Source organism: Gambusia affinis, linkage group LG22 (assembly GCF_019740435.1).
Source record: "Gambusia affinis linkage group LG22, SWU_Gaff_1.0, whole genome shotgun sequence".
Lineage (NCBI taxonomy): Eukaryota > Metazoa > Chordata > Actinopteri > Cyprinodontiformes > Poeciliidae > Gambusia > Gambusia affinis.
The window spans coordinates 17,634,018-17,658,858 of record NC_057889.1 but is presented as its reverse complement, the minus strand read 5'-3'; the positions used below and the strand labels follow the sequence as shown (position 1 = coordinate 17,658,858).

General features: G+C 40.0%; 1 protein-coding gene across 1 annotated transcript in view; it reads right to left on the bottom strand.

Annotated features, from left to right (window-relative positions):
• Nucleotides 1–24,841, bottom strand: part of nrxn3b (neurexin 3b) — a 533,834-nt gene that overhangs the window by 387,534 nt on the left and 121,459 nt on the right. Inside the window, exon 5 of the mRNA XM_044106666.1 lies at nucleotides 17,908–17,994. The gene's annotated coding sequence lies outside the window, so the exon portion shown is untranslated. The remainder of the gene's footprint in view (nucleotides 1–17,907; nucleotides 17,995–24,841) is intronic.

The window sequence follows — 24,841 nt, the reverse complement described above, 5'->3', positions numbered from 1 at the left end:
ACTAAAGCGGACTAAACAGGGCTGGTGTGAATGCACCTTTACAGTAGGTTCTTCTAATACATGAATATGCTTTGATCTGAAGCCATCAGCTGTAGCTATGCTTGTATGGTTGGGGCTATTGTTCTGCAGGAAGCAGTAGGAGGTTTTTTCCAACCTCTAAAGGTTTCTCTTTTGGTTTTTCTCTGTATTTAGCTTCCATCATCTCCTCATCAGATTTGATCAGCTATAAATAAAGTCAGACTACACCTATAAGTGGAAAGATACCTCTTTATATAAAGCCTGGCATCAGTGCAAAGTGATTGGTGGAAGAGTTTATCAAAAATGGCTGTAGAAAGCCATCCATTGCTTGTTGGCGTGTTATGAGGCGACAGCCTGATTGAAAAGGTGCCCAAGTCTTACTGCTGACATCTCCAGAAAAATGAATGATACACTTTTTAATCGTGTCGGCTTTCTTTTCTGGCTGTACTTTGATCTTTACCAGCACCAATTTCGCAGCTGCGTGGTTTTTAAGGTATAAAGATATCATTTGTACAACTGCAGGTGTGAACAATATATTCTGACGAGCCTTCTGCAAGCGGGTGCCACCTGCCATGATGGTGTCAATAATCCATGAGGATCCTAATAATGCATCATTGTTTGCCACCCGCTCACTAAATGTCACATGTGTTTTCTCTCTCTCTCTCTCTGCCTCAGCAAAAACACACACACACACACACACACACACACACACACACACACACACATCCAGACAATGATGCCCATTGATCCTAATTGGGCTCATATTTATAGCAAATCCCTGCCATCTGAATGCCTGCTAGGCTGGTCACCGAAACAACTGTTAGCGGGTCATCATGATTACACCGTCAAGGACATCTATTAGGGTCCAATTTGGCCGGGTCGGATCCTCGAACGGGCTCGGCTCGCCTCCATAATGGGTATTCATTTATCTCCCGTTGTTTGGGAAACGTTGCGTGCGAGCTCCACGGCTTTGGTGCTAAGCAGGATGAATGTGATATTTAGATCAATAGTTCCAGCTTACAGAGAAAAATGTGACGGTATACAGATGATAAGAGGGTGATATTTCATCGTAAATGTCAGCTTAATGTAGCCATCGGTTGCCCAGGGTGGGTGTGTGTGTGGGGGCGGGGGGTACAGACTCCAGACAAAATATACTATATGCATATGCTCTGACACCCGGCTTAAGACTCGACAGTTTTACTGTATATGCAACGCGAGGGCAGTTCATCTATCACCCCGTTTCACAGAGAGGAGAATCTATTTGAATAATGAGGAAAAGCACCTGCCAGGCTGTTATCTTGACTCATGAACTATCGTCCCAACACCTCCGTACGTCTGAAGGGGAAAAAAAAGAGAGAAACAAAGAGCCAAAGAGTGTAGTCACCGCACTGCAGGCTACCTGGGTGTTATTTTAAACACATACCTTCAAGTCTGAATGGACAAGTAGACACGAAGCAGCGAGGCGTTGCTGCCACGACGCTGCATCAATCACTGGTCACAAAACCACGAGATCACGCTGCCCCCGAGAACAGAGCCGTTGTCCTTTCCTCATCCTGTGAGAGATCGGTTTGTTCATAGGCTTTTAGCGTCACAAATATCCGCCATGTGCTAGAGATTTTCGCGTTTTTTTTTGTTTTTTTTTAAATGTTCGGTACACCACAAGATTTTTCTTTTTGTTTGTCCCCAACAGCAGCAAACAAAAAGTAAAGCCCATTTATTGCATCACATCCACCAAAAATGGTTTAAAAGCATTCATATCAAAGAGATCAAGAATCTAGATGACTGGAAGGCTGGAGCAATGAGGTCAAAGCATTTCTTTTTTTTTTTTTAACAAAGTGCCTTGTCACAACCTCTCTAGTCTTCTAGTATTTCTATGGAAGTTGCAATGAAGTAAAAAAAAAAAATTAATAAAGAAACCCACATCAATAAGCTTTCAAATACAAGTCACTTGCGCATTTCAGAAATTTGAAAACCGACTAGGTTAGAGTTGTACAAAACACAGACGGCCTGCTGTTGCCGACTCTTCGAGCCGTAATTTCTCGAAGAGACCAATTTATATTCCATCTAAACCGTGTGAAAATGTCTCTGAAAGGAGACGGTTAAAAGACATCCATATAAAGAAAGGTAGTGATGCATTAGTGATGTTGAAGGGTGCCTGGAGTTGATCAAAGGGCTTTTGCCTGGTCTAACTTTTCAAAGTTTTAGTTTAGACTAGATTTGGAAGGGACCTTTGTGTCAAGTCAAACTGAAAATACATTTTTCTAACGCTAAAGGAGTACATCCATCCATCCATCCATCCATCCATCCATCCATCCATTTTCTGTTCACTCTTCGTCCCTAATGGGGTCAGGAGGGTTGCTGGTTTCTATCTCCAGCTACGTTCCAGGCGAGAGGCGGGGTTCACCCTGGACAGGTCGCCAGTCTGTCGCAGGGCAACACAGAGACACACAACCATTCACACACACACTCACACCTAGGGAGAATTTAGAGAGCACAATTAACCTGACAGTCAACCTGGAGAGAACTCACCATGCACAGGGAGAACATGCAAACTCCATGCAGAAAGACCCCGGGCCGGGAATCGAACCCAGGACCTTCTTGCTGCAAGCCAACAGTAGAGCTGTGCCACTGTGCAGCCCTAAAGGAGTTGCAAGACTGGCTAGTCTTACATAACCCCAAAAAATAATGATAAAAAAATATTAAGATTTCCTCTAGTGTTTGGAATGAAAGGGCAGCAGCTGAACGAGCCGCATCAAAAGGATCAATGGAGGTTTTCATACTTATTGAATGCTTTTACATATTGTGAAGGTACACCCAACGCAAGATATTTTTATTGGGTTTTTATGTGATGGAGTGTGTTGGATGGAGCAATACAAAAAGAGCACACAATTTTGTAATAGATATGAAGTATAATGAAAACACCTTCTGCTCCAGGATAAATGGTGGTGGCAACATCACGGCGTAGGGTGGGAAGATGGACAGAGATAAAGAATGGTAGATCTCAGAGAAAAACAAACACGATTAAAGACTGTAAAAGATTCCAGACCGATCTCATCCCAACTCCAAACATGCAGCTTGAGTGACAGTATTCCTACCAAAGCATGTTAATGTGCTGGAATGGCCCAGTCAAAGTCTGTGGCGTAACTCAAAAACTAAAGCTCAAAAAGGAACAAACAAAAGTGCTCATATCTAGCCATACTAAGCCAATAGAGGCTGTAGAGATTTGCTATTGCATTTGAAACAAATTTAAATTTTTTTGTAAAACTCCTTGATGATCATGTGTCATTTTAACTTCCAAGACGTTCCACCGCAACTTGCATTGTGTTCGTTTATCGCACAAAAGCGAAATAAAAGTTTGAAAGGTACAAATTATATCGCATTCACTGTAACGCTAGACGACTCCTCACGGTGGGGAGCAAACCTCGGTTTAGATTCATTTACCGTCGCTACGATCTGGACAGGTAAAACGGTTCGGCGGGACAAACTCTGCCACCTGCCCGCCAACGGCACGACGCCCTGACACCTGGCAGGGCCACCTGCGATCCGCCGACAGAGAATGTTTCAGACTCTCGGCAGATGGTTGTGTGAGGAGAGATCACACACAAAGGAGAAAGGAAAAAAAAAAATACCCTCACACACAAACACACGCGGCCAGTTTACGGTTTCCTTGAACAAATAATTCATGCAAGCCAGGTGCGCTGCAGCTCTTCGCTCTTGGACACAGACATAGAAATTGATCCTGCTCATGTTCCGCCATGTGACATTGTGAAAGTCAAAGACCTTTTTTTTTTTTTTTTTTTTTTGCACTTGACATGTAATATACAGGCCTGGGCGTTATTTGAAAGGTTCAAGAAGTGCGCTTCATACAGAACGGAGTGCTGCGTTTTGTGTGGATATCGCTCAAAGTTTAAGTCCGGAGACGTCTGCAGACCCATCTGTTTTCCCACCCACCTCCTTGTGGACAGGCTGGAAAATTTCCTGCGAGAACAAAAAACAAAAAAAACCCCCCAAAAAAAACAAAGGCCTGGTTCCAGATTGTGAATAAGGAGCGTGACAGAGAGCGGGGGTTGGGGGGTGGGACATCAGACACAGAAATCCACAATGAAGCTCCTCAAACTACTTGAGAGACTCAGTGGGTGAAACAAAAGCATGTGCTAAGGGACAAACAAGATGATGAAAGCTTGGTGGAGGTTTGAAAAAGATGACACATTTCTTTCATTTCGGAGTGAATGCCTGCTTATCAGAACAAATACAATACCTCTGAATTACCAGTCGCTTTTCCCTTTGTCCTGGCTGTGACTCTACTGCAAATCATATGGTACATAAGTCATGTGGGCGTTTCTTTATTTTTTAACGTATCCGCCGCCGCTGTGCATTCTCAAGTGGGGGAAACTATTTGTTTTTTAGGTCTCCTCAGACCTAAAAGGAAAAGTGGATAACAAAAAGGCACGTTTTACAGAAATGGGGAAAAGTATTCAAAGCTTTCCAACTTTTCACAATGTCAAGTGTTTTTGTGACAGATGAGCACAAATACAGCCAACAAGACGAAACAAAAGGCTTGTATTATCCAAATTTCTTTTGTATTATTTCATTTTGCCTTGCGTTGTTGTTATGCATTTTAATTAATTTGGTTTATTTTGTGTCATTTCTGACATTTTAAATGAATTGGATGTTTTTAATTTGAGGAAGTGTGACATTTGTTTAAAAAATGCAATGCAAATAAAGTAGTTTTTTTTGTTATTATTATTAACTGAATTGGAAGAAAATTGATGTGATGTGCTGTTTCAGTCTGATATCTCCAATTAAAATCCAGTGCAACTTCATGAATCATCGAATAAGTAAGTAGAATATGGAAGCAAGCACTCCACAACAACCTGAAAACACTATCTCCATGGCAACGAGAGGGACATATAGTGGTTCTAGCATTATGCTGCAGGGATGACTTCTAATTTCTAATCCAAAAACATGCAGCTAGAGCCACAATGTAATGTTTTAGTTAAGGTGTGTTGTTTGATTAGAATGGCCTAGTCAAAGTACAAACCTAAGTACAACCTAAGAGCAAGTCTTGCTTTTTCATAGGCAGCCTCTCTCCTGACTTTGAGTCATTTTGCAAGTGAGAGCCGGCAAAAGATTTGTGGCAAAAGCGGTTCAACAAACGCTTGAATGAAACCAAATGTTTCTGACAAAAGGAGAATTTATACAGCTTCCAGTCTTCAAGAGTTTTCACCAGAGAAAGCAGACCCTTTTCAAACAACAGAGCAGTTCATTCATATTTTCTACCGTCCGCGGCCATCCCTTCTGTAATGGAAGTTTGAGCAGTCACTTCAACCCAGTGCGAGACAACTCCTATTATATCCTCATTGCGCTGACAGATGATTCCTGTACGCCACGATAAGAGGAGGGGAGAAAGAGACCCATAATGTAAGAGGGAGAGAAAGAGATAAAACATAAGAGAGGGATAAAGTGCCGGGCATTAATGTTTGCTTTTAGATTTTAAATAAAGCTGCTGCGGGAAAATAGAGGAGAGATCAATCACCGCGCAGAGAGCGGTGGTTAGCGTTCTGGGTCCGAGTGGGTGATTTGTCTATCGGACGTTCATGCAGGAAGTCTTATGAATATGAAACCAGGCAGTGGCTTTCAAAACTGAGCAGTTCAGGATGAAGAGCTTTGTTAAGCTTCAAAGAGTGTAGGTGAGAACGAGTCATGAAGGCCGCGAGGCTGCCATTTTTCATCAGCCGCGTGTAAATTCACAGAAGAGGGGATCGGGCTCGCCTGGTGCCGCTGGTACTCTACATGCTGTGATCTCTCATTCTCCAGCTGACAGCTCAGCTTTTGTGTGAACCGCGCTCAAGGAGAGGAGTCAGGAAATGCAAAACCGAGGTCCAGAGTTCCTCGTTTAGTGTTGGGATTCTAAATGCGTGAACTCGCCTATGTGGATGTTAAATTCAACCTCAAGTTAACACTGAAAATAGTCCAAAGGAGAAAATCAGGTTGACACAGTCCATTGCAAATATGTGCCCTCTCTTACCCCTACTGTAACTTTTGCAAAAATGTTTTTTGTGTTTTTTATTTGTTAAAACTGTCACCATCTTGTGACTGTATAAAATGAGAGATAATCTGAAAAGAGAGATCCTCCAACTCCTCCCTGAGCCACTATTACAAGTATAAATTGCTCCTGGTCAAAAACAACCAATCTGAGCGAGGAGGAGGGTCTTAGCGCTGTCAATCAAGCTCGTACACGCCGCTAAATGTGCTGATGGAGGAAACTACTTAACGTTCCAGGAAAAACTCTTTATATACCGTTGCTGGTAGCCATGCTGACTAGTCATTATGGGGTTTAAAGCTTCCTCAAAACCCCATAATGCTGCATTAGCATTATCTCATCATCATCTCATGTGACCAACAGCAGGACTGTGCTGTTGGTCACATTCTTGCACAATGCCACACACTATTCAGTACAGTTTATCCAGGAGAAGTTGGGGAAAAAAAAGTCCATCAGTAGGAGGTGAAACTGCTCCGTAGCAAAAGGGGTGAGAAGAATGACCGAGTGGCTGCAGTACAGACCCGTTTGCTCTGGGCTCAATCACAGAAACAGATACAGCTGCCATTAGACTTCAACCCTCCTCCTCCAGCAAACAGAGCTGTGGCGTCTGAATAAGTCAGAGAGCAGTTCCCTCCTGACCGATGGGCAGTTTAGAGCTCTTCTCCGCAAGTGAAACACCTGCTGAGCAACTCTTTAGATGTGAGGTAATTTGTGAGAAGACCAGCTCTGTGTGCGTGTGTGTGTGTGTGTGTATGTGCGTGTGTGTGTTTTCTTAGTTCAGGGATCATGTCACCCTCTCACAAACAGAGACAGACTAGCCTAACTATGAGATGATAGGGAATATTTGGCTCAAAACCCTCTTTTCTTTATTTGTTTTTATCAGTCTTTATCAATATACATTCATTTATGAAATAATCAACATATTGAGAAATGTTTTATAGACTGAAGATTGATGTTTGTTCAGAATTATCCTTCCTGAAAGCTCAAGAAATGAAAAAAATTAAACTTGCTAAGAGGCATCTGGGGAAATATTAGCAGGGGGTGTATGTAAATATTTGAGGCTTTAAGTAAAATTCTGACCAAGTGTGAATCCACATAAAATTTGACTTGTGTAATTGTTTTACAGATTCTTTTAATACATAGAATATGGTTAAAAGAAATCCTTCAAGGCCTAAAAAAAACAAATAAATAGCACTCTTGCCTATATTGAAGAGGTATGTAAACTTTTCACTAGTTGAAAAGATTTCAATCGATTAGGCGATCTTGTCAGTGCGTCTTCCAAAGAAACATTCAGGTTGTCGTGGTAACTTCAGACACAAACTCAGGAGAAAATGCATCATCTGATAACTGTGGAGATACCTTTCTGAAATATAAACAGGAAGAAAAAAGAAATCCCCATAGTATAAAAAAAAAAGAGATGAAGAAGGATCCCTGTTAATATTTATCCAACACAAAGGTGATTCCACTCTTAAGAGAAAGCAAAGTAGGCAAATATTCCAGAGGGGAAGAAAAACAGAAAACCTTTAATATAGAAACAATTCTGCAACAAATGGCATCTGTGTGCTTTTTCTTGCACATGTTTCAATATTAAACAAACAAACAAACAAACAAACATCCATCCATCCAGAGCCACAAGGCCGATCCAAACCAAGATGTGCCTCATCGGGGGAAAACTAAATGCCTCCTAAACCAGACCAAATTCATGTATACTCTTCCTGCAAAGATTTGTCTATTGTGTCCATTTTCTATTGATTACACATATCATTTTAGGGCAAATTTATAATCAATCATGAAAAAAAAAAAAAAAAGCTATTAGAAGAAGTTTGAGTTTCTAGTGTATTTGCATGTGAGCGCGCCAGTGCTGCTAGACGTAATTCATCAGCGCTGAATTGTTGAATCGCGTCCATCCAGCCCCATGAATCAGCAGAGCCTTTGTAATTCGTTTCAGCTGATTTGGATCTGAAACGTTCCTCCCTCCCGCTTACGCTATCTGATCGGCTTCCTGCTGCAGCTTCCTCCCATTTATGTAATGAAGAGACTATCGATTACTCATACCTGCCGATGGAAAGACCGATGGACACGGAGACAATGATGGAGGAAGAGAAATCTGAACACAAGGGAAGCAAAAGGAAGACGTATAACCAAGTAGATTAAGTTTTGCAGTATAACGTTTTGATAAAAGGAAAGGTCAAAGTACAGAAGCACAGTGATCAAATAAGCAAATAAGGAGGGGAAAGGTCCAATAATTTCACTACAACAGTGTAAATGCCAGATGTATAGTTGCTAAATTAATAATCATAATGTATTATCCCACAATTTAGCACAGTTGAATTCTTCAAGAGCAGAATTGTTATGACAACATAATTTCTTATAATTTGTTGTCATTCATGTGAACTTGACACACTATAAAATGTTTTCATTTTTTCCCCATTGACCAAATTTTCTTCTAGGAGCTTGGACTGTCTCCGGTGTTTTTAAAGTCTTTGAAGACTTTTATGAAGACACAGGCAATATCTCTCAGATATCCGACAGACATGAACACAGAATTGAATTAAATAAACTAAATTATATGTTGCTTTTTTAGAGAACAGAGCTGGAAAAATAATAAGCACTTCTGGTGGTAACTGGGTGTCATTCAAGGAATTTTGGTAGTTACTTGTGAAATAAATGAGAACAAACTGACTGAGAGCTAATGAGCAGAGACAGCCAAAAAGAGGAATTATTCAAGTACGACGATCAGAAACTGGTCATTAAAATGTCCATGTCCAAAGTAATAAAAAGCCCTTTGGGTGCAATCTGAAGTGGATAAATATGAATCTGAAATGTCCAGATAAGTGTTAAATTTACCTCTAACTGCAGACTGTGAGTCACATCTAACCCAGCTCAGCTCTGTTCTGATTTTAAGTTGGAAAACCATTTGTGATGTTTCTATTCAAACTGACATACAAATGCATTTTCTTCTTAAGATTTTGTACTCTTGAATACTGGGACGTGTGCACTTAAACCTGTTGCTATGTGAACCAACTAATAAGCCAGACTAATGATTTTTTTTTCTCTCCCCCGTTTAACTTAGTTTTTTCTTTTTTTTAAATCTACTGAAACAGTCAAGTTTCTCCTGCAGAACAATTTTCAAATGCCTGTTTCTGGAATTTCAGGAACCAATTAACCCAAAGCGTTTTCTCTTATGGAAAATCCCAATACAGAGCAAATGACATTAAGTCGAAAAGGTCACGTAAAAATCATTCTTAGCATTTCTTTCATTGGTTGCAAAAACAAAATGAGGAAACTTTCCCCTTTCCTAGAATAACCATCAGAGTTACATCTGTCTTTTAAAATTGCATTACATCACCAATATAAAAAAATCTAATTGACACAATACATTCAAAAAAAGGCAGCATGCTAACATTTACTTAGTGGTATATAATGTGAATTATAGCATTCCATTACTTCCTGTCAGACAGGTAAACACATTTTTAGTCCAACACGTTTTAAACGTTTTCAGTTGGATTTTGCTAATAGTGTCAAAAAGTTACTGTTGTGCTTTTATGAATACACTGAGTGGGTTGGTTTAGTGCCATGTGGATATGAGGCTGGACCAGAGCGGAACTCTGAATAAATATAATAAAAGATTAAATGGAAAAAAAAAAAAAAACAACTTACAGTGATAGGAACATGACAACTAGTGGTGGGCTATCTGAAGCCAGGCTTCGAGGGTTGTGTCGTCTTGCTGAAAACCACGTGACTGGCAACAAACGAGGCCTCGCGTTGCATGGGTCACGTGACTGCTTCATTTTGCGTATCGGTTTTCAAAATAAAAGCGTGATGAGCCGCTGCTTGATCGCATCAGAGGAGTATTTGTCTTCAGCAGTGGCCGAAATAAAAGGAACCTTTTATAGTTCATGTGTATTAATGATTTTGATGATGGCACTCATCAAAATGTAATGTTTGTTACCAGTTTTCTCAATGGTTAATTATGGGACATTTTGTGACTTTATATTTATGTGTTTTTATTATGTAAACCATTTTGACACTGCATTGTTGCTGAGATGTGCTACACAAATAAACTTGATTGAAAAGGAGCCAGCAAGAAGAAAACAATCTGACATCAGGGGATACTTGAGATGATCACTCACAAGATTCTTAAATAACAATAATTAAACCCTTCACCTCCAAAATTCTCACCTTCTTGAAATTTCCACTATTTCTTTGTTCTGCAAAAATATTTCAGTCTTGCACAGCAGAAACAGACTTAAAGCTGTTGGAAAAAATCCTGGTTTATGAGTAAAAATATAAGGGATCAGATCAGAGAGTCAATAGAAATCCAAGAAAAGACCTTTTGAAGAATTTTAGATTTTCACGAGGCAAATCAAAACTCAAAGAAAACTGTCTGCCCCAACAAGCACTGCACTACGAGAACATTAAAACAAATGTCTATTGTTAAATCAGTCGGTGACAAAAGAAAACAGCTACTAACAGTCAACATATATCAGGATTGACTACAAATTATTTTAATAACTAAAAATGATTAGTTAAATAGAATTTAATTGACTGTCCTGTTGCTAAACATGAGTTTGACAAAAACTTTGTGACAATATTGCATTTACTAATTGTTTTTAAATATGTCTGTCTGAGTGACAAGGCTGTCACAGTTTCAACAGCAGATGTCACTAGTGAGAAATGAATGAAGCATCGAGTAATGAACCTTTGGGCAAAGCAATGGAACGGGAAGCTTCATTGCTTCATGAGGTTCAATCGGACAAGCCTCCTTATTACTCAGTACAAGCCTCGAAGCCTGGCTTCAGATACCCCATCACTAGTTTCAGCTGTGAGAGGAAGCAAACCAGCCAACTGAGGGAAAATTAACTCAGAGGCTGAACTAGAACTGAAAGAAGTCTCTAGAAGAAAAGAATGAGACTAAAACAAGAAAACAACATCCAAACGCACAAAGAACGGAACACCACAATAAATGAAAATAAATAAAAAGCAAAACCTTTAAAGCAATACTAATGGCGGTCATGTTGTAATGAATACAGGAACTAAACGGATTATGGCAAAACTTAATGAATGTAAACAAACAAGACACAAATAGAAAAGACTCCATACAGTCAAAGTTAGCTACAAAGTAGTTAGATAGTTATTCCTGTTATTCTTAGCTACCAGTTAGCTAGGAATAACTAGCAAGCTCTTAACTAGCTAGCCTTTAGCTGTATTCCTAGCTAACAGTTTGCTAGAAATATGTGTTCATTTATGGATGGATGAATGGAAGTTTTTTGCTGCTTAAAGTAAGGATAAATATGGTACGTGGGCCTATTTGGAGAGGCCTAACATATTCACTGAATGGATGATGGCAAAATCTAATAAAATAAACCCAAACAAAATAAGCACGACAAATAGAAAAGATTCCAGCTACAACTCTAGCTAATAGCTAGCTAGTTATTCTAGTTATTCCCAGCTAGGTATACCAAGCAAGCTCTTAACTACCTAGCTCTTAAATAGTTATTAAAAAGATAGCTAGCTTTTAGTTGTAGACTAGCTAACAGTAGCTAGAAATAGGTGTTATTCATTTTTATTTATTTATATTGAACATGATAGAAGTATAAAATCACACACATGAACAAGGATTTCAAAAGACACTTTTGTACCACAATAATCTTATGCTTGAAAAGGAGTAGAAAGAAGTAAGAAACTTTTGAACTCCTGCCCCATAAACTCACACCATAGTTTCAGCTGGATCCTCCTTATTAAATAAAATAATGGAAATAAATAAAATAAACATAGGTTAATTTTCTAATTTATTTGGTTTTACATCTGTATGTCTAAATGCATCCAGACACTCATATTTACATATACACAATAGTGCTATCTCTCACCCATAGTTCTACATCTTGTGAAATTTGTTTTTAATTTTTAATTTATTTTATTTATGACCTCCTTATATTTACTTTTAAACTGTATTAAATGTAATAAATTCCATAATTTTACACCATGAATTGAAATACAAATTCATTTATGGATGGACGAAAGGAAGTTTTTGACAACTGGGACTATTTGGTGAGGCTTAAAAAAAAAAAATCATTTTTCAGTGCCCAAACACAGACTTACAGACAACAAACTCCTTCTGTTTCTAAAAACCTGCACATTTAGAGAACAAGACAAAAACCCATGAATATATTTTATTACTATCGTCAGAAGTTCTCAGGAGTGCCCTCTGAGTTACTTCTGGGAGAGGAGTACCCTCACCCCCACTCACCCAACCCTTCACTTGCCTTCCTCAGTAGTCAAGCCCCTCTAAGACAAGGCTGTACAGGACCTGATCTTCTTTGATTCACTTGGACTAGGATGGGGAGGGAGAAAGCGAGGATTCACACAGCAGCAGCCCCGTTATTCACATTCTGCCGCTGGAGTGCACTTGTATTCTTCAGAGAGGTTTGCCAGAGATGGAGGAAGGTGCAGCAAGATGCCAGAACAGAACAGGCTCTGCATGCAAAAACAGAGCCGAGACAAACTCCCCCCCCCCAAAAAAAGCAGAGTAAGCATAGCAAGATAAAGAGTAAAAAAAAATGTGATGGAGTGGATCTGAAGACAGATCAGAACAAACTTGGCTGAACTGTTTTCAAACTAACCAGGTTTGCTTATTTCATTAGACGTATAGCTGTAAAGGCTTTCTAGTATTTCTTGAACTTAAATTAAAAAACAAAAATTGCAATGCAATCCATGATTTAATGTGGAAGCAGAGTTGGGTAGTATTTACCCAGTTATTTTTTCTTGAGTAACCTTGGAAAAATAGTCTGAGGAGTATTTTTACTATGCTGTATTTTATTTGAATAACTCTACTACAAAGTGTCACATCTCTTACTTGAACAAAATGACCCCTTACGTGGGTCATTTCTCGGATGGCCGCTTTTTATTTTCGCTCCAGTGAAAATACTTTGACGTAGTGCTACTCTTGAGTACAACTGCTGCCTACTCCCCTCTCAGTATGGAAATTACAGAGCAACACAAATAAGCATTTAATTGAGGATTTTGAAAAATAATTCTGCGTGGTTTTGTTTCTTTTTTTTTTTTTAACGTGTATATTGAAATGTGATCTAAAAATTTGCATTCATCTCTTCCGAGTTGCCCAGCCTGCCGGTTTGGGTGGACGACCACGACTTGGCAGGTTTGCAGTCGTGCTTTTCTCTCCTTTTTCAGATGATGGAATAAACGGAGCTCTGTGAGAGCCCCATCTTTGCCTAAAGACATTTATCTCTTTGGTTTTAGTTGATCTGTCACATAAATTCCCTCTTAAAGACATTGCATGCTTAATTGAACCGTGATAACAGAAAACCTTCTTTCGTAAATACTTGACAAGGCTCTTCATTACTGGTTCTTATTTAAATGTGCTTCTTTCCAAAAACACTTTTAAAAGTTGTTCCAGTTCCTCAGCTGTAATTAATTATAATTACAAGCCTTTTGACCCAGCCCACTCGCCATAATGCCATTAAGAACCCGTTGTCTTTAGCTGCATGGAGAGAGGAGGGGAGTAAGTGAGAGGGAAGTGGAGAGAGCTGCTTCTTAGCCTCAGCTTCTAATTGATTTGCTTCCTTAATCCCCTTTGGATTAAGTTAGGGAAAGAGTTCAGCCTGATTGAGGCTTCTGAATTCCATCGGTGAGACTCGGCGGCGGCGTGGAGGTCATTTAAATTGAAAGTGGATCAGTCACCGCTCGTGTTTACACGGGGGCGGGGAGGATTTGACGCCCTCTGACAGCCACTCCGCTCGGCCCCGTTAGGACGGATCATCGGCGAAGGCCCATCGACTCGTTTGTTTGCTCCTGTGCAAACAAATGTGGGAAAACGCCCGGCCGCTTTGGCGACGAGCGTTGAACGAGTTCCGTTCATTTTCACACTGCTCCTTCTCCCTCCTCTGTGCTGCTTTAGAGGAGTGGAGCAGCTAACTTTCCTCAAAGAGAATATTCATGCCAGAAGTGACTATGTGTCTCTTGACATTATGAGGTTAAGCACAAAAGAAACACATTTTGAGGCTTAGCTCTGGACTAATATTGGAATGTGACCATGAAAGACATTTCTAATCTGCTCAGCCCAAAATCACATTAGCTCCCTTAATGTATTTTCTCCACTTTAACTGAACTGGGATTGGGAAGAATTTTTAATAGGGAAACTTTTTTCTACTGAAGGCCCAATAATAGCTACTGAAGGAGAGAGAGAGAGAGAAAGGGCCTGCTCTGTAACTAATCTATCCTGATTTACAGAGCTGAGCTTTATATACATTTATATATACATATGTGTGTGTGGGTGTGTGTGTGTGTATGTACACATTTGAGCATGCATTGATGTCTGGAAACAAAAGCTCTGCAAATTTCCCCTGAAAACAAACAGAGCGCAGATCTGTCAAGAGGGCGAGTAGCACGTCAGGGCGAAGAAAAACCACCAGTCTGTTCGAAACATGAAGAAAAACACTCTCCGGGGCGGGAGTGTAAGGAATGGCACCGTCCTGCAATGTGAAGCCAAGCGGGATGCCACAAGAAGACGGATGATTGGTTGTCGAGATCTGGCTAAGACTCACTGATCATCACACGGAGCACGCAGACTCTCTCTCTCTCTTTCTTTCTCTCTCTCTCCCTTGGGGACTGTGAGAACTCAGCAAAGCAAGAGCAAGAGGAAAAGGGTGAGAGTAAAGAGGTCATTATGAGCTTCTTTAGCCGGGCGTAAAACAGCGTTATGAAAAGTCTAACATGGACATCAGTTTTGCTTTAATCAGTTTGGATATTTTTAAAACGGATACCGTGAGCTGGCCACAATATGTTCTATCTGTCGGATCGTTTTCCCTTTGCACCCGCAGGGAATGAGCAAACTAAAGTCCATCCATCCGTCTGTCAGTCATGACTGAGGTGGAGCACATTGGAGAATCAACAAAATGTCTTTGTTAAGGAGTTTATTTCAGATTTTTTTTAACATAACAATGAACACTATATATATATATATATATATATATTCAATTTATGACCTTTATAACCCAGCAATTATTTCCATAAGTAGGTGGATTAAAAAGTAGATAACTAAAAAAAAATAAACAAGCAAACAGAGGTTGCAGACAACAAGTAAAACATAAATCAACAGAAAGCAAATAATATGGTTATAAGAGTTAAATAAAGAGTGTACGCCGTTACACCAGATTCTTGAAAATGGGATTTCAGAGCCTTTGAGAGAAGGCCTAAATTTATTTTATTTTTTTTTTTACAACTTCATGAACAAAAGGGGAAGGAGTTAATTTAACAACAACTCATAGCAGCATCTTTTAAGAACTCATTTCTGTTTTCTGAAAAAAATTAAAGTAAAATAAAATAAAAAAGACAACTTCAAGATATCAGTTTCACAAATTAGAAACAGCTAACGTGGCTCCATGTGACAGTTTTCACCAGAGACGTGGCCTCAGAGTTGTAGTTCAGTTTCAGAAACAAAGAATCTAAACTTTACTTTAACTCAAAGTTTAGGAATTGAGTCTCATAAAAAAATCTTTCACACATGTAAGTGGAGTGAAACCCAAGATTTATAGACTGTTTAGACTTGACAGCAGAGCAGATGTGGCTCTAGTAAACAATTTAAAAAAACAAATCCTTTTCATGAGGATTAAGGAAAGGAAAAAAAACCTCTAAACCTAACTAACTCTAAATATAATGCACTATCAATTGCAAGAATGCACATTCAAAGTTAGGAAATAAAAGGCTGAGCAATGAGATAGCCAGTTCTTCAAAATAAAAGCCCAACTTGTTAGATTCAGTCGACAGTTTGACATTTTCATGCCTTTCTGTCAGCAGAAATGTGTGTTTGTGTTTCTAACCAATTTGTAGCTCTTCAGACGAGAAATGGAGAAACTCCAGCTAGTCCAGATCGTCAGCAGATAGAAGCTCATGGGATTTTCATTCCCCAACTTTGATCCCAAGTCGTTTTATTATCATCAGTTAAGTGGAGCTGTTGTGGCTGGGATCAAAATGCAGTAGCAACCTCTGGCGTTTGAGAGGAAATGAAATACACACACATCTGTTGCAGGATGCAGATTCAGGAACTCATATCATAGGTCAGGTGTGTGCAAACAGAAGACAGCAAAAGTATGTGGAGACGCACGGAAAACAAACAAAAGCACAACAAGTCAAAGGTTGAGATGGTAGAAGAATTTAAGAAAACCAGCGACAAGAATAAGTCTAATTGAACCATGACAGTAAGGCGAAATGTTCTTGTCCAAATAACAGATTTTAAACCACAGAAAAAAGTTACGCTGACCTTGTTTTCAACACCCATCCGTCCGCCTTTCAGCTCCTTTCCTGACTTATTTCAGGATTGAATGCCTTGTGTGGTTTGCAGTTGTGCCATGCTGTGTTTTAAGATAACATATTGAGCAGACATCTACAAATTACAATGCACTACTTTGTTTTGATCACCTAAATTTCCAGCTCTGCAAGTAAAAATACGACGGTTTTAGAATTAAATGGTGAATCATCTTTGCAATAATGCAAAACAAATCAACTTTACGGTTGTTGTTTTCAGGTTTTTTCCTAAACCTAATAATTTATTTTGTCCGTGTTGCTTCTTCAGTATGCAATAGGCTGCACAGGCGGACTCAAACCGGGATGCTGACAGGAGAAATTGGGTCAGGAAGGGATTTGCAGGGTCGCTTTCAGCTGTGGAGTCACACCATTGGTCAAAATGTAATTCCGATGACTTCTCTGGCTATTAAAAGTTACAGAAGAAATGCATTATGTCTGGAGACGGCAAAGGAAAAGGAAATTGTTTCATTTATACTATTGGGTCTACAGCTACTAAATGCAGATGGACTTTGCAAAATTGAGTCTGGAGTCTAGGTGAATTGCACATTTGTTTTGTCTCATTCTGCAGAATAAGACGATGGGTTATGCAGGTTACATCGCCTATAATTTGTAGCTTTAGTGAATCTCTCAGTCACCCCTGAAGCTTCGATGCAACGGAAAGCTGATGGGAGATAAGGCAGCTCTGGAAGCTGCTAAGAGTTTGAGGTTAACAGCAGAGGGACAGGTAGAGATTAGAAGGGTGGATGTTGAGGATATAAGACGTGACGGAGGAGGCGGAGAGGGGATCTGATACCCGGCGTGAGCTTTTCCAAAATAGAACCAAATCAGATAAAGACTCTACTGTCAGAAACGCTCGAAGTGGTTTTGGAAAGGAATGCAGGTCAGTTATTCACAAACTATGTTGTAATTCCAAGCAACGAAACGGTCCAGATGGAGGGAACATGACTTTCTTCAGAGGACAGAAATCTTCCAGGTGCATGTGTGTTTCTCATGTTCTCAGCTCTTTGGTTCCCAAAATCTTTTGCCTTTAACGCTTAACTCTTCTCCTGCAACTAACCTCAAATAAACTACACTGATAAGTTGTCAAATTATATACTGTTTATCCTATGTGCGTCAAAAGAGACAAGTTTTGTTGAGGAAAACTGAAAATAACATTATATACAATCCAGTGTATTATAAGCCTGGCGGGCCACCAGGCTAGCATTGTTTGTTTATTTTAAATAGGGTTTTTTATACAGCAGATGACAGATCTAGCTAGGTTTATAGTTGACCTTGTATCATTCCCACATCAACCCTTTGGCCTCACATGCCACTACACTTATAATGCCTCCTTGTGTACCTCCAAATTTTTGTAGCTTTTAAAACTTCTTAACACAAAAAACATGATGGGCTGCTGTTGTGTATGGAGTTGTTGACTGCTGGGATCACACACACACACACACGCGCGCACCCACGCGCGCACACACACACACACACACACGCACACACAAAAACACTTTTCACAGAAACAGAAATTGAATTACCTGGCACAGCATAATGTATTGGTCCAAAGATCCAAGTCTCCGAAGTGCCGTGCGTGTTTTGCAAGCTTCATCTAATCGCAGATTATCCTAAGGGACAAAATGGATTCCAAATATATATCGCCAGAAGAACTAATGAAACAATTTAAGATGACAACAGTTTTGATGCAATTTACAATGCAGAAACTGGGGGGGGGGAAGGGAAAAATGCAAATGGAACGGCTCTCAAAGTCAGGTGGTGATAACGGAGAGACTCAACAGGTCAGAAGGGAGCGTTGTTCCCATGAAGAATTCAAGGGCCTAATTATTTCTTTCAGAGCTGGCTCAGTCGACACCTCACTTATTAAGGGAGCAGAAAGTAAAGGAGAACAATTTGGAAAAGTGGTAAGAATTAGGAAGACAGTCATGCAGAAGGAGACCTAGAGAGAGAGAAAAATGAAAAAAAAAATAAAAAAAATGTTGCTTGTAGATCACCATGTTCTTTCTTGACCTGGAATTTGCTAACAAGACATTTCATGAATTTCTGCCTGAATGGGCTACATTTTACTGCGACCATTGTAAACGCAGGCTGAGCAAGACGTCTAGCACTCCTCCTCTGCTGCTTAGTTCAGCAAAGCCCACTTCATTACACCGCCACCCCCAACCCTTCTATTATGCACAGAAACGTTTGATTAAACACGACATTCAGTTTTAATAAGGTAAATACTGAAAGTCGCCACAGCAAATACAATGGCATAATGAGTCGTGCTTTATTAAATTCACTGTAGCATGCAGAGGTAAATCTAATTTTGTTACTCAAAGAGCGCAATTTATATATGTACTAATCACGGCCTTTATCTGCTGAGCACAGATTACGTCATAATCTTTTATCCGTGTGAGAATAAATTTCAGACAGTTTGGTGTTCATGGGTCTAAATGAAAACTAGAGCAAAGTGGGAGGATGGATCCAAATAAGATGACTGTTAATGGAGTAATTTTCAATTATGGAATTTTAATAAGAAATTTGACTCACTGTTAAATCAGAAGGCAATCTGTAACAACAGGAAACATTTTTTACCTTTACAAATGACCGTTTTAAGCCTCTTCATGAGTTGAATAACTTTATATTGAGTGTTTTATAAACTTTGATTCTTTGGTTTGAGTTTTCATGAAGGGACCTGACAGTTCATATTTGTCTGTAGTGACTATTTATTTGTCTTAAATGTGCTGCAAATACCAATAATCTGGCTATGTTTAAGGGAAAAAAAGACCTTCAGTTTTCTTCACAAAACCTATAAATATACTCTGACTGCACACACACACACACACACACACACACACACACACACACACACACACACACACACCTACACAAAAAAAACCAGCAATGGATGTAGGATGGAATTATGTCCTCCCAAAAGATACTAATGAGGATGCAGAGTCAGTGTCACCTTTTGATAATAAGGTAAAAAAACAAAACAAAAAAACAAGCTCCAAACCCACCACCATGTTCGTGTGCCACCTTCACAGTTCCCATCTGTTTTGGCGATATATTCCCAACACTCGCCGACTGCTGGGTGGGTAGACTGAGGAGCAGTGACTCCAAGTGTGACAAAACATGTCAGGAGGCAGCAGCAGACGAGATCCAAGAGTCATTCCTGTCTGGCTCAACGAACCACCAGCAGCGCCACCGCAGGCATCACCTCTCACTTCCGAAGGGTAAAAGCGAAGGCTCGGCAAGCCAGTCCAGAAAACAACTCTACAAACCTTTGCTAGACCTAAAACCTTCCCACACTTTCCCATTTCGTAGCTTGATTTGCCCCTTGAAGTCCATGTGAACACCTTGACTCACCGGCTGAATCACAGTGTGAAAGCTGCAGAGAGGGGAAAAAGGCTGAATCAGCCTCATGACACATTAAATAGCCAGAAATATAATTGAGGGATCAAAGACAGAAATGATATAGGAACTGTAATGGCCTTTGCAAGGAACACACTGAGCAGCCACTTTCACAGCTACACCTTACTGGTGCAAAGATAGATTTCTTTTTGCCTTCAGAACAGAACTACCCTTAATTATTGGTGACACAGATTCAACAAGGAGATAGAAACATTTCCCAGAGATCTTGATGTATGCGGCTGCTGCAGGTTTGTTAAAGGGGTTGAGATCCGGGGACTATTGTCTCCGACAGTACAATAAGCTCATTGTCATTTTTGTGAAATCCGTTGGAGACTGCAGCTGCATTTACGGTGGCCATATCATTGTGCAATTTGACATTTTGAAAATAAATTTACAAGAGTAAGTTTGGAACAAAAAAACCTCTTTTTTGCTAACAAGTTTTGGCGCTAGGATGAGGTGGATTTTTTTTTAGCTGTATCGAAATTTCATTCCCATTTTATTTTGCAAAACTGCAATGAAAACACATGATCAACACCCGGATGTTGCCGCTGGCGAAAACCATGGAGACGATGATCAGGAAGTGGTAGAAGAATGACGGCACCGTGCTTTTTTTTTTTTTGACTTATCACATGACCAAAAGTATTGACTTGTGATTGTAATTGCGCTTCTTATTTAATGGAAATTAAAGTTGTTCCTACATTGGCGGAATACTGACAAAGTGTTGCACACATTTGTGATGGAAACGGAGCTAGTTTTAGTTTTGTGATGTGGCGCTGGATGTAGTCAACAGAAGTTGGGTACAGTGTGGCCGTAAAGGGATGAACATTGACATTATCAATATTGTACGGTTTTTAAACAAGCCTTAGCTGGTAATGAGGGTAATAAATATTCCTTAAGAATATCCCCCACACCATTACACCATCACCACGAATGGAAGTGGTGTTAGAAGGTCATTACATGGCCAGAAGAATGTTCTTGATGCTTATTCTAAACTCTTACCCTGAGTTTAGTTTTAGTTATTCAGGTTTAAACTAAAGTAATCACACCAGGCAAAGTGTTTGCAACCCGTTGTCTGTCCTTGCAAATTGTACTTTTCTTCTCTTAGCAAAGAGGAGTGGCTATCTGCTGCTGTAGTCCATCGCTTTCAGAGAGGGCATTCCGAAACTCTTGGTTGTAATGACAGCCTAACCTTTGCCATCAGCAAGGCATTTTCATCCTCTCAACTGCAGCAGGTCCACTTTTTGCAGACCTAGAACATGACTTGGTGTTACAAACCCAATAGATGAGCAGCTGCTGTTCCAAGACACATAGCGATCCACTGAATGGGTTATCCTCGAAATGTCGAAGTTTTAAAGGATCATCAGAGCAGTATTGAACCTTGCTGTCATTGAAGTTGAAAGTGTAGCACAATAGCAAATTTCCCTATAGAATTTAGGCAATCCCTTGCAGAAGACTGTAACCTTTTAGTCCATGGTGGCCACTTTGGTAACTCAGTAGGAACGCAGGGTTGGAGTCAGCGCTCAGTTGGCACACCTCAGGCTTTCACAAGCTTACTGCATTACAAACCATCTCGGCAGGAAAAGTCTTTGGTAACTCAGTAGGAACGCAGGGTTGGAGTCAGCGCTCAGTTGGCACACCTCAGGCTTTCACAAGCTTACTGCATTACAAACCATCTCGGCAGGAAAAGTGGGACAGAATATTTATTTAGAGATCATCTGTCTGCGGCGTATTAAGGTTCATAATGTGTCCAGGACCGGGGAGAGAGAGAGGTTGATGTTCGGAGCATATAGGAGCATTGTAACAATTGGAATAACTTCACAATATCTCCGTGAAATAATGCGTTTACAGGGGATAAGCTTAGCTTTTGGAGATTTCCCCTGGCCCCATTTGCTGCATATTTGTTTTTTCCTGTCATGAAAAGAAAACAAGATCAGATGAGTTGCATCAAATATTCATGTGCTACTTGTCGTTTTGTTTTTTTCTGGTTTGTTGTACGTTTTGTCTTTCCCACATCAGTGGGTTTTTTTTGTTGTTGTATTTTTTTTTTTTTTTTGCAACAATAAAAGAAAGAGATGAGCAAGATGCGTGTGTGTGGGGCTCTACTGTACATCGGGGTATAGTCTCCGGGGGTAGACATCGGACCTATAAGCTCCTTTGGCTGCAGATAGCTCTGTGAGGAGATTAGTTAGTGGGGTGAAAAAAGGGCGGGAGGGGTTAAGACCAGTTACACTCTGTGTTATGCCTTTGTGCTCAGATTGTGGATATTTAAAAAAAAAAAACCACACAAAATCCCTGCTATATCCAGGCTACAAAGTCAAACAGCAACCCGGTCGATGGAAAACACACATAAACACACGAGCCATAAAACTACAGACACACACTTGCAATCTCTCCAACAAAACAGAGAGTCCAACAAAACACTAGCAATCTCTTCGATTTAACTTATGAGGCGAAGTGCTTAGTTTGAAACAAGAAAAGAACAACTGAAACTTAGTTAATAGGTCAGCTTGAGTCAGGTCAGTCGTAATATTTGCCAGAACACTGAGAGAATTTTAATTCATTTTTATTTTCTGTAGCTTTCTTTAAACATTCGTCAACTGCTTCAGGGGGACATGTGTTGTTCTTGGACTACTCTGCCGCCAAGAGTGGCACAGTGGTAGAGACTTTTACATGGCAAACAGCTCTGGTTCGTTTTGCCACGATTTATTAACACCAACCGCTTTTTTTATGTCATGCTGGAAAAAAAAAAGTGTGAACTCACTTTTCTGCAAGACAAATTTGTCCATCCATCCATTTTCCATCCCTTCGTCCCTAATGGGGTCAGGAGGGTTGCTGGTTTCTATCTCCAGCTACGTTCCAGGCGAGAGCCAGGGGTCACCCTGGCACCCTGGACAGGTCGCCAGTCTGTCGCAGGGCAACACAGAGACATACAGAGACACGCAACCGTTCACACACACACTCACACCTAGGGAGAATTTAGAGAGACCAATTAACCTGACAGTCATGTTTTTGGACTGTGGGAGGAAGCCAGAGAACCCGGAGAGAACCCACCATGCACAGGGAGAACATGCAAACTCCATGCAGAAAGATCCCGGGCCGGGAATCGAACCCAGGACCTTCTTGCTGCAAGGCAACAGCTCTACCAACTGTGCCACCCAGACAAATTGGTACCTTGTCGAAAGGCACCATTTACTAAAAATCAAAGTGCTGCATCTAAAGAAATCAGGAGATTACATTGTATATGTACTGTGTTAAAAATCTCCAAGACAGGCGCAGTGAATGGTGCAGCAATTGAGAAAAAAAAAAGGCTGTTTGAGAAGTAGACACCTTCAGAAAGAAAAGTACAATTTTGCTCAACAGGCAGCAGGTTTTACAGAGAACATAGTAAGAGTTGTCTTTATGTTAAGGTTTGGCGTCCAGACCAGGAAGGTAAAAGCAACCAGGTTTGAAAAACTGCCGTCTAGTTTTTTTTTTCTTTTTCGCATTCATTAGCGAAAAAAACAAACGAATCAAAATCAGTGGCTGTGCTTCTCGCAGTTTGTTCTGTGCCACTCTGCTTCTCTACACTTAAGTCACACACACACTGTGTGACAGAATAAACCTTCAATTTTGCTGCTCTGCTTGAAATTAAATCAACAGCTGAAGCGGCAAACATCTCTGCTGTCGGTGAGATTGTGCTTCCAACAGTTTTAATAAAAGACAGTCGCACGTCGTTCAAATCCGACTTTGACAAAAGAGAAACATCTGTTAAACACGCACACCCCAACATGATTATCTGACATGGTAACACACATGGTAATATCGACATCCCACAATCACTGTTTTACTTATAAAAGTAACTAAAATATCATTAATTTTAGTTTGCAGTCCAATATTTGTTTTCCTTTCCTTGAAGGTGTAACTGCAATGTCCTCTTATGCTTTCATCATGTAAAGCAATTAAATAAAGCAGGTTGGACGGCTGGTTGTTGGGCTTTTAGGCATTCTGTATTTCTAACTTAAATCTGTTTTTGCACAATCGAAGCATAAATGTGCAGGATGTTAGATCAATATTAATTATATATGTCCCCAAACCGCTGACAGTAATCAAGATCTTGTAAAAAGTGTAAATTTTTTGCCTATTGTCATAAAACATTCAGAAAGAAAGATTAGATCCAATAATGGATTTATTTTAAGCACAATGTCTTTTTCAGCAAATTGCACCACAGCATGACACCAACAAGAAGGCAGTGAGCTGAGCTTGCTAGCATGTTATCATTTCTTTTTGCACATTTTATTTCCAAAAGGTGTTTTTTTATTATTATTAGTATTCTGACAGAGCTGCTCATACTTTCACACTGTAAAAAGAAGTTGTTTTTTTCCAAAGTCTTACTTTATCCAGTGCCTGTACTCATCCACCAGTGGTGGTTTTCTTCCTCATACAGAAGGACAAGACAGGGTCTTAAAAAAAGTTGGACTACAAACGACGGGAGAAGAGATGCGTGTAAGAGTTAGACTGTAAGAGAGATTTTGGAAAAGTGAATCCAAATATATGAAATATAGAAATTTTGAGGGTGAAGCGCAGAGACGGATGAAGTCAGACTGAGTCAGAGTGAGAGGCGGACTGCGACGGGCTGTCTGCTGAATCTTCACCAGCCCTGGCTCTGGATTGATCGCTGTACTGTGCTGAGACACCTCAAACCCCGAAGGGCTAAAGTTACTCCTACTTATTAGCCTGACCAATACCTTCTCCTGCAACTCTGCTCCATTCTCATCTCCCTTCAGTTCTCGGTCTTGGGTTTATCCCATTGAGATTGTCATGGTCGATCTATGGTCGTAGTTTGCCTGTGGCAGCAGAGAAAGTGAACAAAAACATTTGATCCTTTAATATTTGGCAACTTTATATTGAGCCTAATATTGAGTGTTTAAAGTCACTTGAATAAAATCCAACCAGGGTTAAAATAGCTTTGGGGTTTTCCTTATAGCTCAGTTTTATTTTGTTGTAACTCTTTGATGGTCTAGTTTTAACTCATTTTTAAGAGTGTGTTTGCTAGTTTTCATCAGTTGTAGTAGTAGGTTTGTC